Genomic DNA, 12841 nt, shown 5'->3' with positions numbered 1-12841 from the left:
CTTTTTCTTTTTAAACAAGTATATTGAGGTGGAAGTTACATACCATAAAATTGTAAGTGCACAATTCAATTATTCTTAGTAAATGTACAGAGTTGGGTGTCCACCTCCACAACCCAGTTTTAGCACATTTCCGTCATCCCCAAAAGACTCGCCTGCCCATTTGCAGTTCTTCTCATTCCCGTCCCCAGCCCCAGGCAACCACTAAGCTGCTTTCTGTCTTCATAGGTTTACTTTTCCTAGACATTTCATATAAATGGAATCATATGATATGTGGTCTTTTGTGACTGGCTTCTTTCACTGAGCATAATGTTTTGAAGTTCACACATATTACAGCATATATCAAGAGTTCATTCATTTTACTGCTGAATACTAGTCCACTGCATGGCTATACCACATTCTGTTTATCCACTCAACTGTTTCAGCTTATTAAACTATAAATCCAGCTAAGTCACAAGGCTTATTGGCGTAATCTCAGAAATAAAATAAGAAAGCCTGCCATATTTCTAAAATAGTCTAGAATTTCTAAAATTTCGGTAATGTGTGAAAATATGTAATGAAGATACAATATCTTCCCTGGAATTTTTGTGGCGGGGATGGGGGGCAGGAAGGGAAAGGTGCTGTTTTAAATAAGTAAACAACATCCCTGAATTTCAATTTTTTATGTTTTAACATACATAAAATGTTCTAATACACTTAAAGTGTTTCTATGCTAATTTCCAAGTCAAGCAAGGTCATCAATTCATTTAACAGGCATTTACTTATTAGGCAAATGGCCCTGCATTAGGATATATGAAGTACATAATCTTTGGCTTACAAAGATATTTGCATTTCAAGACTATGCTAATAAATCACTTTGGGGGTACTTGAAACATTTTTCTCCACGTAAAGAAAATAAATAGTGTTTAGCTTTGATAGTTAGCCCTGAAAAGTCTTGTTCAAGCCCAGTCCCTTATCTAGAATACTATATTGTAGTCTATACTATTTATATGCTGCATAAAGGCATTTACTGACTCATTCACTCATCACAGATGGACTGAGGCCAGCGCACGCACCAGGCACTGTCTAGGCAAGGGAGATAACCAAAGGACAAAGTAGCATCTTCTGCTCCTAAGTGGACATTCTCTGTGGGTGAAAGCCTTTAAGAAATGAATACAGTGTGGTGGGCTGCTGCAGAATGCCACAAAGAGGAAAAAGAAGGCTGAGGGAAGAGAGAGGACTGAAGGAGGGAACGCAGTCTAGACAGTGCGATTTGAGGGGGCTTTCTGAAGAGGGGACACTTGAGCAAAAGCCCTCAAAGCAGCAAGATCTGGAAGCAGTGAGCCTTCCGGGAAAGTGGAGGGCAAGCAATCCAAGCAGAAAGAAGAGAACTCACTCGGCAAAGGCTGGAAAGGAGGCTGGAGGAGCTGGAGTCAGAAGGGAGGAACAGTGGCAGGGCTAAAGCAAGCCAGAGAGCCACGATCATACAAGACTCTCCCCACTTCCCAGCCTCAGGGGCACATCTACCCCCTCGCCCCTCAAGCCGAACCAGTTAAGTCCCCACTGCAGGTCCCAGACCCAAGGACCCATCTGCATTACACAGCAGAGATCTGACCAGCTTTGGACCCACCGTGGCAAGCAGCTAGTCCTGCTTGCTTGGTTCCACAACTGCACATTCTACCAAACTCACAGACCTCTGTCTTGTTCCCTCAACCTGTTCTCCACATCACAATATACTCCAGTAATGGGTTTCATGTTATCATTCCTGGGGCCCTACCTTGGTAACCAAACATCCTAGCCACCTTGTAGAGAAGCCCTCCAGCGCCTGCTGTCTCTACCCCCCCTTTCTTGAGGACCTGGCTCTGTAAGGACCCACAGACCCGATGCAGACATGGGACTCTGACCCACCATGGACACTTGGCCATCTCCAAGTCTATCCACATACTCCACCCACATGCTCTGTGCCGGGACCTCAGAGGACCTCTGTCCAACACCCTGAGTCACACAGGGACAGATGTGCTACTGTCAGTTGCTGCTGCCCACACCACCCCTCTCCAGCTGCCCGACTCTGGCCAGCAATCCGTCCCCCACTGCTGACATCTCTCCAGCACAGCGGGCGGGCCTGTGCCTTTGGGACCTCTCTGATGCCAGTGAGTGCTTCATTCAAGGTTGAGGCCTCTACCAACTGCCCTGCCCAATTTTGGGCTTCTGGTAATCATCCTACCCAGCTTTCCCAAAATTAACTTTCTAAAGTCAAGTCTGCAGCTAGAATATAACAGGAATTTACCTAACAGTCGTCTTAGAAGCAAATCCTATTTAATTCATACTTATAGGTTAGCTGGCATGAACAGTGGCTTAATTACAATATTTGCTGGACAAAGGAAGTTGCACATCTGAGCAATTATCTTTGGTTTATGTCACCAGTTACAAACAATGTTTTCAGCTTTACAAGCGGTAAAGTTTTACGGCAGATCTAAATCTCAATCCTGTAAAAGGAATCACGGAAGCCAGGTGTGATTCTGAAATCCAACTGATGCAGGATGCCCACCCATAAGTGTCCCTGGCCTCTGATGCGCTCTTTCCACAGCATGCCCGCGTGGTCCTGGCAGCTGGACAGCTGCATCCTTGGTGGCTGGCCGAGAATGGCTTTGGAAGCCCTCTCTGAGATGTGTCCCATCTCCAGATGTTTTAAAAAACAGACATTTTCGTGAGGGATTTTATTTGGAATCAGTTTGTGAAGAACCCATCTCTGCAGGGAAGTTTCAGCCAAACCCTAGCCATTTTATGATTTTGCAGACCACTCACGGGAAACTGCTTAGCACAATTTTTCTTATTACTTTTTTTTGACTCTGCTTTTCTTTGCATAGGCACATCATATATCATTGCCAAATGTTGGGTGAATTTGAATGGATTGAAAGAGGCACTATTTCCTGTGAACAATTTGTCCTTGCTCCATTCTGATTGTCACTTGCCTAGAACTTATTTAATTTCACATCTCAGCAAATACAGTATTATTTCTTCAGTAGAGTTGGCTCCTGACAGCATCACTCTCCTGGTTATTTATCATACATATCTGTAATTGAATTACCTATTGCAGTAATGTGATCTACTCTCAAATGTACATAAAAATACAACATAAAATAAAATTGTTCCAGTGTATACTTCCTCATCATTCTACATGAACTCCAGGTTAACCAGTTCCACAGAGACATAGCGACAAATAATGAATGAAAGATGGGACAATAAAAGATTAGTGAGTTCACGGTCTCCCAAAAATAAAAGAAATTCACGTCCTAGAAAATTTATTCTTTTTTGAAATACAGTGTTTTTCAATATTAATCAGGAAACCAATTCTAGTGTACGTGGCAAAAAGAGTAAAGAACAGAATTTTATTTTTTCCAAATCCAAACAGTACTATGCCAACATATTTTAAAACTTAGGAAAGGAAAATAAAGTGTGTTCATCTTTGCTCTCGTCAAACAACCATTAACCTTGGACTAAAAAAAAGGAAAAGACGACAATAGCAAATCCTTTGGGAAAATTTTCTGTTTTCTTGAGCCCACTGTTGGGTTAAATCTATTTTAAATGTCACGCCCCGGGTGAAATATAAGTTGTCTTTGAAGTTGCCTGGCTTCAAAATACTCCATAAAATTTGGAGCCAGGTCTCCTTAGCTCTAGAACCTTTTAGACAGCAAAGATTAATTCTGTCAATGCCACTATGTTATAACAAATTACTTATTATACACCACTTTCCCTTGGATCAAGTCTTAATTTGCTTTGTTCTGTTTGGCTTAAATTCTGAATTAAAACAAGTTTCAGTTAGATTCATTGAAAGTGAAAAGCTTATCTATGTATATTTTAGCTTACTGTAATTGTTTTTCTTGCTGTTAGAAATTGATTGATTCTATATATCTAGATAACCCATACCATACAAATTCATCAAAGAAAAAAGCAAGATATTTACCAAGAATACCAAAAGCTGCCTCTTCGAAGTGCTGCTTTCCAATGAGCTACTTCTCACCTGTTGAATTTATCTTTAGGACCCTACCAACATGTGCAGGAATTAGACAGCAGACTGCCCCCTCTCTATGGCAGGCCACTTCTACAAGGCAGGAAACAGAGTGATAAAACCCAGTAATGTTCAACAAAATTTCTGCATCTCAATTTAAAAAGGTTGCTGGGAACATACATGAAAATGTCCATGTCGTCAACAACAGTACTCAAGGACAGTATAAACAAAGCACTTACATATACTCATCTTAGGACTGCAGAAAATAGTTCACCTTCTCTGCATAAATTTTCAAACGGCCGCAGGTGGACAGAAACCTACAAGGTTCCAGATTACACACTTCGCACTTTGGTGTAACTCAATTTGTTAGACATGGCAATTTACAGTTTAAAAATTATTTAACATTAAACATAAAAACTTGTCACCTTAGTGTTATAATTATACCTTAAGCAATTTGTCTGGGTAACTATAGCAACAATTTCAGAAGCATTTTTAAATACAAATTTGGTATAATTTTAGAATCAAGAATTACAGAGGATTTACTGCAGGATGTGGAACTACTTTGCTCAAATACTCCTACGTGTACTACTACAAAAATGGATTCCTTGACTTACATATATCATAAACTAATTAATTTGTTCTATCTTGCAAACTCCATGATTTGTGATCCAAACCTCTCCTTTGGGATTAGTGTCTAATCTTAGTTAACCCTAGAGTTCACGGCTGCCTGCTTACATAATGGAGCGCCTTGATACCTTTGCCTGGATATTTAGCAAAATCTGTTCCCCTCTCCCTCACTTTCCTGTATGTGTACCAGAAGCAAAGTCTCCATTTCCATGACTTTATAACCAGACAGAAAAGGATATTTGGGTTCATTAAAAATAATCACCAAGTTTATAAAAACTATGCAGTGACTCAGTTAAACAGCTCTAACGTTATTAGCATTTGACATAGTCTCAAGGAGTGGCATCTGTTATTTTGAGCAATTGGTATAGAGAAAAGTTTATTGGTTTTAACATTTGTCCCTGAGAAGACTATGAAGAAAGATTTCTCATGGCAAAGCCATGGAAGGGGCTTCAGAACGTCTATGAATCCTCTAAAACTTAAGCAAAAGTTAGCACGAATGTGCATATATATTCACTATGGTCCCGTTACCAAGAACTTTTACCAGCCACTGCGCTGTGTTTCTGTTTCACTCTGTCCAGACGTGTGAAGAAATCCTTTTAAAAGGAAATGGCAGCGAAGAACACAGGATTATTTTTACCAGTTTTGAACATCTCAGCAACTTCTTTTGGACAGACACAAGCTTTACCACCCAGGAGACCAAAGTCTTTGCTCTCAGCAGGGATCTTGCAGCTGTTTGTCATTAAAACAGCCAAATAAGTTAGAGCAATTCACAAAAGGCAGAAAATGATTTGCCACATCCATATTCTCCCTGTTAAGAAAAGTCCTTAAAGGCTGAAAGCATGTACACACAGGTACCATTCATCACCCGTGGTTGCATGAGTATGCAGATGACGAGTGTCACCACACAACACTGCAGAGGAGTTGTTACTTCAGGGCCAAGCTTTTACAAGAAAGAAACTCAAGGAAAAAGAAATCTGTGTTTCAAGTTGCCCAAACAATTACATTTCAGACTGCTTTTTCATTAAAAACAAACATGGACAAAAATCTTTGGGGGGGGGTAAAAAAATCCATGTTTCCTTTGGGGTAAACACAGGCATAGATAAGAAGAGTTATTTAGGTGATATACAACTTAAGATATTCTCTGCTTTAACTGAAATTGTGAACTGGTAACTCAAAATAGTGCTTGATAGGGGCCAGCCTGGTGGCCTAGTGGTTAAGTTCACTGGCTCTGCTTGGCCACCCAGGGTTCATGGGTTCGGAGCCTGGGCAGGGATCTACACACTGCTCATCAAGCCACACTGTGGCAGTGTCCCACATATAAAAAAACAGAGGAAGATCGGTACACATGTTAGCTCAGGGCCAATCTTCCTCAACAATAACAACAAAAATAGTGCATGATAAACTTTACCCTCTCTTCAATAATGAAACTGGCATTAATTAGCAATTAATTTAGCAAGCCTAATTAGGCATTAAAAATCTTCCCTGGTAAAAATCTCTTTTTCTCCCTCTGTGTCTCCTTAGGAAAGATTAACTCTATAATTAACAACATATCTGCTGGCCATTATGACAGAGCTCTTCTGGATAAGCTAACGGTGACATACGATTGTTTCTCTTAAAATCAAGATGCAACAATCATTTGTAACTCCTGGCATTGTAACTAACGTGCTCCTGAGGAGCAGAACTTCTACGTCATTCTTAAACATAACTCCCAGTATCCTCCCTCGATTTCCATTTCTTTCTGAGTAAATACAATAGTCACAGGGAGGAAGACAGATGAACAGACTGGAATAGTTTGCTGGGATACGTTTGTCTCTGGAAGGAACCTTTCTATTTAGAGGACTTGTGTGTTGGCAACCACCTTTCTTGCAAGGCTGACAGCTCCCTCTGGTCAACAGATCAGCTACTCCCACCCTCCATCCCAATGAAATTATTGCCAAGATCTGCCTGGTCCTGCTGTTTGCTGACTAGGACCCCCACCCACTCACCCAGGAGAGGGTAACTGCTGCTAGCAGCCTCTCTCCCACTTCCAGCGCTCGCTCTGAGCGCCCCCTGCCGGGGATCCCCGGGACGCCGTAGGCGCAGGAAAGTTAAATCCCAACTCGCAGCAGCCGCATCCAGGTACAAAAGCCAGGAAAGGGCGAGGAGCGAAACTCGCTTCCCGCCAAAGCCCCGGGAATCGGGATCTGACTGTTCTAGGCCGGGCACTGGGCGCCGCAGGGAGTGATCCCGGGGCCATCACTCCTCCGCGTCGGTTCCCTTCTGGGGCCCAGATCTACCTCCGGCCCCGAAACCCAGAGCTAGGGAATGCAAAATCCGTGGAGCGGCGGGGAGATGCCCGCGGAAAGGGCTCGCCTGGCTGCAGCCCATCGGGTTCCCCAGGCCTCTGCATCCTCGGCCGCGGGGTTCAGGGGGGCCCCCAGCCTGTCTCCCTCATTAACCAAGGCGCTTGGCGGAGTTGAGCCCAAGTCCCACTACCTCCCGGTTTCTCACGCGCGCAGCAAAACCTCTGTAACTCACAGAGAAAAACCTGCCCCAGCGCGCGGGGCTGCGAGATCGGAAGATCTGTGAAGCAGCTGCTACGGGACTGCGAAGCCCGGAGCACCAGGACCCCCGCCCCTTACCCGCGACGATGCGAGCCTGGCCGCGCGCCGGGTGCATGCACAGATCTCCACCGCGCACCTTCCGGAGGTGTTGGGTAGGGGTCCCGACTCTCCCACTGCCCAGTCGCCCACCGGGTCACTTCTGCTCCTTACCTCTGCACGCTCAGACCTCGGGAAAAGCAGGGACACAAACTTCCAACCAGTGCACTAGCTCAAGTGTGGGCGCCCCCGCACTGATGGTGGTCTTAATTCTGTACGCGCAACCATCGGCTGTCCCCCGCCCAGTGCCTGCAGATGGACCCTGCCCGAGATCGACACAACCCACCCGCCGACCACTGCAGCCCCCCGGTCCCGGCCAGCAACGCGGCACGGTCGGAGCTGCGGCCACGGCCACACAGGGACGGGGTAGGGGGTTCGCTCACCAGGTGCGAGGCGCGCTCCTCGTGCCAGTCATCCAGCGCCTGGGGCCCCGGAGCGGCTCTAAGGGTCCTCTTCAGCGCCCGGCAAGAGAAGTCAAGGCAGCAGCCGCCGCCGCCCCCTGCTACTTCCCCAGAGCCACCCCACACTCCCTGCGCTCAGGGCTGAGGATACCGGCTTGAGCGCCAGGCGCACGGTCCCTGGGCGCGCGGCCGGACTGGGGTGAACAGGTTCGCGCCCGGCAGGGGCGACAGGCGAAGAGGCAAAGTTGGGCGCCCGAGCCGGTTCCGCAGAGGAGCTGCGGGAGGGAGAAGGGAGCCCCCGGGATGGGCCGCACGGGCTGCACTGCCCCGGTGAAGGGTGAGGGCCGCCGCGGGCCGGAGGCTGCGGAGCCCACCCGCGGCGGGAGGGAAGCGCGCAGGAGCGGGCGCAGCAAGAGCAGCAGCCGCCGGCGCCGCCTTCCCGGCGAGTAGAGTGGCGCGGGGCGCGCGGGCAGGGAGCGCGGGGCAGCCTCGCCCCGCCCTCGCCCCGCCCCTGCCCCGCCCCCGCCGCCGCGCCTCCTCCTCCCCCTCCTGGCCTGGGTGAAACCCGAGCGCCCCACCCCGCGCCCGACCTCCCTGGGCCCCTCCCACTTCCCCAGACGCGCCCCCCTCGGCGCCCAGGGCGTCCCCCTGCGCCCCAAGAGCCCCACTCCTGCGTCCCTAGTGCGAGTGCGCCCGAGTATTGACTTTCAGGGACTCCCTTCCCTCGCCTCCCGGGGACCTTCTGTGGCTCCCCCGCCCCCCGTCCCGCCGCTCAGACGTGGCTGCTGGAGGGGCGGGGGGGCGGTATAAAGGACCAGAGGCAGCGGGGGCCGGGATCCGAGACGTGGCGCGCCCACTCTGCCGGCCTCGGCTCCAGGTACGTGCGCGTCCCCCGGCCGAATGCAGCCGTGGGGAGCAGGGTGGGCAGGGGCCGCCGGCGCCTCGCGGACTCCGAGGTTGTGATTTTGTTCTTTTCGTGTGACATCCTCATGCGTGCGCTAGCTGGAAACTCCTTAAAGACTCGGAGAGTTGCTGCGGGTTCTTGGAGGAGCGGTTTGAGGGTGCGCCTCTTGGCTCCCTCGGGTCGATTCCGGCGAAGTAAACTTAGAGAAATGAACAAATCCTACGAACCGGAGAGGCAGGTCAGGGGGTCCCGGAGTAGCCACGTTCAGCGTTAAGAGAGGAGTCCCCGGATGGACAAGGTCAACTCATCCAGTTCTGGGACAGATGTTACTTGTTGCGCTTCGGCCAGATCTTTCGGCTTTATCGACCTAGTACTCAGGCGAAAAGACTGGTAATTGGAAAGCAAAGTGCCTCTCCGGACTCCTAGAATTTGATGCTTTGTTGCAAAACTTCCATTCAGTACCCTGAAGGGCCGCGCGTGACCTTTTCCTTCTGGATGGGGGTGGGGGACAGTCTCTCTGGGCCCGTTTTTTCTCCATCTCGGCGTCCCAGGGTGGCTGTAAAGTTTCCCTTGCATAAGGAAACGCATGAATGCCCCCACCACTGCCCTCCTTTGCCGCAATGACATAGGATGCCGCGTGGCCCACGTTCACACAACCCCTCCAGAGCCTGTGGCAAATTCTTGGGATTCGCGATCCTGGGAATGGCCGAGTGCGCCCCTAGTTTTGCTGTTCAGTTCATCCTTAAAACTAAGAACCCCTCCCTGGCTGGACGGTGTCATGGCTCACACAGTAGCCACGCAGATCCAAGAGAAGGACAATCGAAAGACAAATTGACATTGAGTTGTCTTTATTTTCTAGAAATATTTTTTTAGTAAAATAATTAAGTGAAAACAATTCTGCAATTCTCCGTGAAAGCTCAGCCCAGCCCGTACCCTCCAGTCTCTCCCTCACACTGGTGATACAGCTGCTTGGGGTAATCAAGCCCTCACTCGGATTTCCTTTAAGACGTCCGGAAGGAAATGTCAGGAGCTGGGCAGGCCTCTTTGAGAAGCGTTCTTCCCTGGGTTGTGGTGGGGGCACTCAGCCTGGTGCTGGGCAGCTGCCTAGTTCCTGGGGCTTTAACGAAAAGCTTAACACTTCTCTGTTCTGTGCTTGGCACGTGGGACACTAGCTCCATTCCTGACATTCCGATTCTCTTGCCTACGTGGCACAGAGGCCTGGGAGCGCTCCCTGGGAGGAAGAGGCTGGCCGAGGTCTAGCCCTGCTGCTCTGCTCCTAGGAGGTGGGGCGTCAGGGAGGATGCTGCCTTCCGCTTGAGTCTTGCAGCCCTTGGGTGGGTGGGTGCGTGGACCTGCAGAGCCTCCAGCCATTAGGGCAAAGGGAGACAAAAATTAGGACCCAAAGGTGTTTAGCGAATGCTTGTCCTTGCCCCTCAACATTGCAGTTTAAAGGCATGTACGCTTAAGAAAAAACATTCTTGGCATGTAGAGAGCTAAGCAGTGGGAAGAAAATGGCTTTCTACACCATAACGCAGGAGGGCTGATAACTTAGTGTTTACTCAGTAAATTATGTAACTTTATGGGGGGGGTCAATTTTACAGGTGGTTTACAGGCTACCTAGAAGCATTATTAAAATATGTATATTCACTGATAATAAATTACAAATAGATTATTGATAAGCAAAAAGAAGAGGAAGAAACCAAATTATAGTTTAAAATGAATCCTTAGTTTACAGTGAAATAGACCTAAATTGAGGTTGTGATTTCATTTTGTGACCTGGGGAAGCGTTCCTTAAATTTTCTGAGCCCCCATCTGTTCATCTGGAGCTCACACAAACCTGCTGGCAGGTATGTCCTTTGTAAGTGTTAAAGGAGAAAGGAGGTGATGTCAGTAACATACTCACCCACAGCCCAGCAGAGAAGTAGGCTCTCCACAAAGAAAATTTTTTTAAAGAATCCACAGGTGTTTCCTTTTTCCAAATGAAATGTCTGGAGTTTTTTCTCTGAAAAGTCTTTGCTTATTAAAGAACTTTCTGTGTTAAGCTTCTTCTCATCACATTGCAAAACTAGAGGTGATCATTTCCAAACAAAACGGTTTCATTCTCTTCTTTTAAAAGTAAAATTTTAGCTCTCCCTGAACAGTTTTCAGTGAGCCAGGCACATAAGAAGAGTGAGAGAACCAACTGCACACTTGGTGAAAATGATGAATTCTGGGGCGCTGATTTATGTGACTTGAAAAACGCCATCCATTTCCTGATTCACCTCAGTTTCTGTGCGCAAATATGAAGGGTCTCTTATGCGTCTGAAATAATTAACCAGTTGTCTTGTCTTTACCTCCCTCCCTTGTCCTGTGAATTTCAGCCACATCGCTAAACTGCCACCCCAGATGAGAGGAGCAAGGAGGGCACCGACAAGAACATCACCTGGAAGAGAGGAAGATGGTGCTGGGGGTCAGGAGTGACCTTAAAGGGAGACCTTGACTTCTGTGATCTTTACAATGTGATGAAATTGTAAGGATATTATAAAAAACCTCAGTCCAGCAATTGCGCCTCTGGATGTTTACGTCTTAACGGGATTTTCCTACCAATGAGCCAGGGGACACATTAGAATCATCATCCACGAGTGTTCTCTTTTTACTCCTGTTTTCCTTCTTTTAGATCCATGGCATTTAAGAACTGGAAAAACTGCTAGATCATCTGATCGACTCCATCAGTTTTTTCTTAACATGGCCAAACATTGGTAAGAAAATAGGCAGTTTTATGTCTTGCTAAGATTGCCTAGTGCTGTGTTTCGTTCATGTATTGCAGGTGTTTGGAACACCCGTGATGATGTCTACAGGTGATGCTGTGGTCCTCCCCAAATTCTGACAGATGAAGAATCGCCAAGTCGGGAGAGTTCAGGGAGTCATCAGCCCCTAACGAAGTCCTTGAGCTTCACCAGAAACTCTTTAGGGTTCTTTCCCCCTCAAGAAACACTCACGCCCCGTTTAGCGTTTAGTAGCAGCTGGCAGAGGTGAGCAGGCCAATTTTATTCAAAAAGAGCAGCCCAGAAAGTAAGACAAAATAGGAAGGAAATAGTTATGGCACATCTGAGAAGAGCGTAAATGGGCACGGTACCAAGTGCGGCTTCCTGGACCTTAAACGGAAGTTACCCGATCAACCACGTGGGCACCCACTCTCCAGCCCTCCGCCAGTCTGTGCACTGGACACTCCATCACGTCCCCTCCTCTGAATTCTGAGCTTCCACCCAAGTCCATCCAGGGCTGCCTTGAGCTTCTCGTGTCTTGTCAGAGAAACATGCTTTGCCATTGCCAGTTATTCCATAGAGGTTGAAACAGAGCGACCTGGCCCTCTCCCAACCCAAGTGAGCTCTGCTCACCTCTGAACTCTTGAACTCACTCCACAGGTGAAAACCACCTTTGCCTACCTCGCAGCCATGTTCCATGGCTCCATGTTCCAGGGAGCAGCTGCTTAAAGTCTACCCACTAGGAGCCACAGCGGGAACTCCAGGAGACAACCAGAGCATGTATTCAACAAAAAGTTCTCAGTTACTTTTTCTTAGAAAAGTTTAGTAATTCATCTCACTTTCAGTAACGGCCTATTAATAAAAGACGTTGTATTTTACTCCAGCTGTGTTCCAGAAGACCAAAATATTCTAGAAATCTAGAATTATTTTGCCTTCTCTTTATGGTTAAATTTCTAGATATATTTTTCTAGCAACCCAATTTCCTTAAAATAAAATCAGTCTGCTCAAAACACCTCAAGTCATCTTTTTGTAAGTATGATTTGGGGAGAAAAAATGCTAGGTTTAAAAGATTTTTGGAATACCTAGAGAACATGCAGATGGTTTGTGGCATGGAGATAAGACATCCATATGGTTCCCTAAGTGTTATTTTCTGACATTGAGTCTTGTATATATCTTGAGCGTCTGTAAGCAAAGAAGGCTGTACTTTTTTAAAAAGATATGTTTGATACTTATTAATCAATGTCCTCTATATTCCTGTCTTTGGAAATAGAGCTTTGGGGGGAAGTAAATACCTTAGGAGATATATTCTCAAAAATAATTTTCTTCCAACATAGATTTAGAAATACAAATTAGTCTGTCTTGGTTTATTCCATCATTTACCAGGGAGATTAACTCATAATGACCTTGAGTTCACTGGGAAGAGCATCTACTAAGTGAAATTAAACCAGTAGGCAAAGTGTCTCTGGCAGCAAATCAGTGGGAAGATGAGCTGTCAAGGATCCTGTAGCCCATCCGTCAAATTGCCTTTCAGACCCTTCTCT

The 12841-nt window shown here is 46.9% G+C and overlaps 1 protein-coding gene, 1 long non-coding RNA gene and 1 other non-coding gene across 7 annotated transcripts in view; 2 read left to right on the top strand and 1 right to left on the bottom strand.

Moving 5' to 3' along the window:
* Window positions 1–8108, bottom strand: part of SEMA5A (semaphorin 5A) — a 460083-nt gene extending 451975 nt beyond the window's left edge. The window contains exon 1 of one of the 4 annotated variants that reach the window (XM_070519875.1): window positions 7635–8108. The gene's annotated coding sequence lies outside the window, so the exon portion shown is untranslated. The remainder of the gene's footprint in view (window positions 1–7634) is intronic. The other 3 variants (XM_070519877.1, XM_070519876.1, XM_070519878.1) reach the window with 3 other exon arrangements.
* Window positions 8109–8239: 131 nt separating this feature from the next.
* On the top strand, window positions 8240–12510 carry LOC106847487 (uncharacterized). 2 transcript variants are annotated; one of them, XR_011506538.1, is made up of 4 exons: window positions 8286–8529; window positions 10917–11065; window positions 11213–11294; window positions 11394–12306. It is a non-coding gene; the product is annotated as an uncharacterized lncRNA (long non-coding RNA). The 2 variants fall into 2 exon arrangements; XR_011506537.1 differs by lacking the exon at window positions 11213–11294 and having other exon boundaries at window positions 8240–8529; window positions 11363–12510.
* LOC123289656 (small nucleolar RNA SNORD123) lies at window positions 10749–10818 on the top strand. The gene has a single exon (XR_006533720.1). It is a non-coding gene; the product is annotated as a small nucleolar RNA SNORD123 (small nucleolar RNA).
* Window positions 12511–12841: the final 331 nt, after the last annotated feature.

Source organism: Equus asinus, chromosome 10 (genome assembly GCF_041296235.1).
Source record: "Equus asinus isolate D_3611 breed Donkey chromosome 10, EquAss-T2T_v2, whole genome shotgun sequence".
Taxonomy (NCBI): domain Eukaryota; kingdom Metazoa; phylum Chordata; class Mammalia; order Perissodactyla; family Equidae; genus Equus; species Equus asinus.
This window is presented reverse-complemented; position numbering and strand designations above follow the sequence as displayed.